At 67.5% G+C, this 3,110-nt stretch overlaps 1 protein-coding gene across 18 annotated transcripts in view; it reads right to left on the reverse strand.

Moving 5' to 3' along the window:
• Positions 1-3,110, reverse strand: part of PTPRS (protein tyrosine phosphatase, receptor type, S) — a 219,816-nt gene that overhangs the window by 216,088 nt on the left and 618 nt on the right. The gene's annotated exons all lie outside the window — the stretch shown is intronic.

Genomic DNA, 3,110 nt, shown 5'->3' on the forward strand with positions numbered 1-3,110 from the left:
AAGGCCCCCACGTTGGGACTCACCCTGCCCAAGCCACCAGCTTGGTGCTCAGGACCCAGATGTGACGTCCCCCCACAGTGGGACCCCCTTCAGGTCACAGTGCTGGCTCCCCCAGCCCGGTGCAGGGGAAAAAAACAAACCCCAAAATATGTTTTATGGGGAAAAGAAAAACAAAACACATAAATCCATCATATTTCGCTCCCCAGGTGCCGGCCGAGCGGAGCTGAGGGCAGGAGCAGAGCACACGGGGAGGGTCCCCCCCAAATTTAGCCAAGGGGTACCCGGGGAGGGGATGGGGGGGAGACCCCAGGCATTCACCCCCTCCCCCCCTGCAGACCCCCCCAGCTCAGAGGAAGGGCTTGAACAGGCTCTCCGATCTAACTGTTTTTTTTCTCCCAATTACAACAAGCGCTTTCCCAAAAGCGAAGCCACCCGGGGACCTGGAGAAGACAAACACCCAAAGAACAGAGCTGTCCCCCCACCCCAGGAGGGTGCAGCACCCACCCGAGACCCCCCCATCACCCCTCCCATGGGCAACACCCCATCACCAGCATTTCCTTCCTCCCCCCACACCCCCTTTATCCCACATCCACACCATTTGCTTCCCCGGGAGCGACAGGAACGGGATCCTCCCGGTGAAACACAAACACCATTAATCATCGCTCTTATTTCGGGTGGGGATTTTTTCCACCCTCCATGTGACAAGTTTGGGCCGAGGGGACACCGAGGGGACACCGAGGGACACCCAGGGATGCTGGGGGGTGGCCCTCACCCACCACAGGATGGCCCCAGGGCTCGGGATTTCAGCCGAAATCCCTGAAGGCGGGTGGAAAAGGGCCCCCCGGGGGTGTCCCCCGCTGCCCGGAGCCAGCTGCACCCTGCAGGAGGGGGGGGGGTGGCGCAGGGGAGGGGACACCCCCTGGATGTGGTAGTTTTGAGGTCACCTGGACCCCTTCCCCGCTGCCATCACCGTTATGGGGTCAGTGGGCAGCGAAACCCGCTCCCCCGACAGGCTCCGGAGCTGGTGGGGAGGACAACGGACCACCGGTGAGGACAACACCCCATGGGGGGGGACACGGGGGACAACCGGGGTCTGACACCTCTTCCAGGAACCCCGCATCCGATGCTTCCTCCAGCACCCGCATCCCGGTGATGCTGCTCCGGCAGCGACACCGGCTTCGCCACCGGAGCATCCCCAGCGCACCGGGATGTCGGGAGGTGGAGAAGCCACCGATCCCACCGAGAGGTGACACGGGTTGGGCAACACCCCATCACCAGCATTTCCTTCCTCCCCCCACACCCCCTTTATCCCACATCCACACCATTTGCTTCCCCGGGAGCGACAGGAACGGGATCCTCCCGGTGAAACACAAACACCATTAATCATCGCTCTTATTTCGGGTGGGGATTTTTTCCACCCTCCATGTGACAAGTTTGGGCCGAGGGGACACCGAGGGGACACCGAGGGACACCCAGGGATGCTGGGGGGTGGCCCTCACCCACCACAGGATGGCCCCAGGGCTCGGGATTTCAGCCGAAATCCCTGAAGGCGGGTGGAAAAGGGCCCCCCGGGGGTGTCCCCCGCTGCCCGGAGCCAGCTGCACCCTGCAGGAGGGGGGGGTTTGGCGCAGGGGAGGGGACACCCCCTGGATGTGGTAGTTTTGAGGTCACCTGGACCCCTTCCCCCTGGACGTGGTAATTTTGAGGTCACCTGGACCCCTTCCCTGCTGCCATCACCGTTATGGGGTCAGTGGGCAGCGAAACCCACTTCCCCGACAGGCTCCAGAGCTGGTGGGAAGGACAAGGGACCACCGGTGAGGACAACACCCCATGGGGGGGGACACGGGGGACAACCGGGGTCCGACACCTCTTCCAGGAACCCCGCATCCGATGCTTCCTCCAGCACCCACATCCCGGCGATGCTGCTCCGGCAGCGACACCGGCTTCGCCACCGGAGCATCCCCAGCACACCGGGATGTCAGGAGGTGGAGAAGCCACCGATCCCACCGAGAGGTGACACGGGTGGCCCCTCCACCCCCACCCACCCGCACGGGTGGTCCCGCAGCCCTTAGTGTGGAAGTGACAGCACAACACCCCAAATCCCACCCCGCACCGAGCACCCACCCGCCCGGTGGTTGCGGGGTGGGGGGGGACATACAGGGATGGGGCGGATGGAGCGAGGGCAGAGCTCGGCAGGGAAACGGGGGAACCTTGTCCTAAAGGCGGGGGGGGGACACCGGTACCGGGGCGTGGGATGGAGCGGGGACCGGAGCCCGGTACCAGGGCGCCCAGCACCACCCGGGGACCGGAGCCCATCACCGGGGCACCCCGCACCGCCCGGGGACCGGAGCGACCGGGGACCGGAGCCCATCACCGGGGCATCCAGCATCGCCCGGGGACCGGAGCATCCAGCCCCGGTACCAGGGCACCCTGCACCGCCCGGGGACCGGAGCCCATCACCGGGGCACCCCGCACCGCCCAGAGCCCATCACCGGGGCACCCAGCACCGCCCGGGGACCAAAGCACCCAGCCCCGGTACCGGGGAACCCCACACCGCCCGGGGACCAGAGCCCAGTACCGGGGCACCCCGCACCACCCGGGGACCGGGGACCGGAGCCCATCACCGGGGCATCCAGCATCGCCCGGGGACCGGAGCATCCAGCCCCGGTACCAGGGCACCCTGCACCGCCCGGGGACCGGAGCCCATCACCGGGGCACCCCGCACCGCCCAGAGCCCATCACCGGGGCACCCAGCACCGCCCGGGGACCAAAGCACCCAGCCCCGGTACCGGGGAACCCCACACCGCCCGGGGACCAGAGCCCAGTACCGGGGCACCCCGCACCACCCGGGGACCGGAGCCACCGGAGCCCATCACCGGGGCACCCAGCCCCGGTATAGAGGCACCCAGCACCGCCCGGGGACCGGAGCATCCAGCCCCGGTATAGGGGCACCCAGCACCACCCGAGGACCGGAGAACCCGGAGCCCATCACCGGGGAACCCAGCACCGCCCGGGGACCAAAGCACCCAGCCCCGGTACCGGGGAACCCCACACCGCCCGGGGACCAGAGCCCAGTACCGGGGCACCCCGCACCACCCGGGGACCGGAGA

This window comes from Calidris pugnax, unplaced genomic scaffold (assembly GCF_001431845.1).
Source record: "Calidris pugnax isolate Ruff unplaced genomic scaffold, ASM143184v1 scaffold199, whole genome shotgun sequence".
NCBI classification, from domain to species: Eukaryota; Metazoa; Chordata; class Aves; order Charadriiformes; family Scolopacidae; genus Calidris; species Calidris pugnax.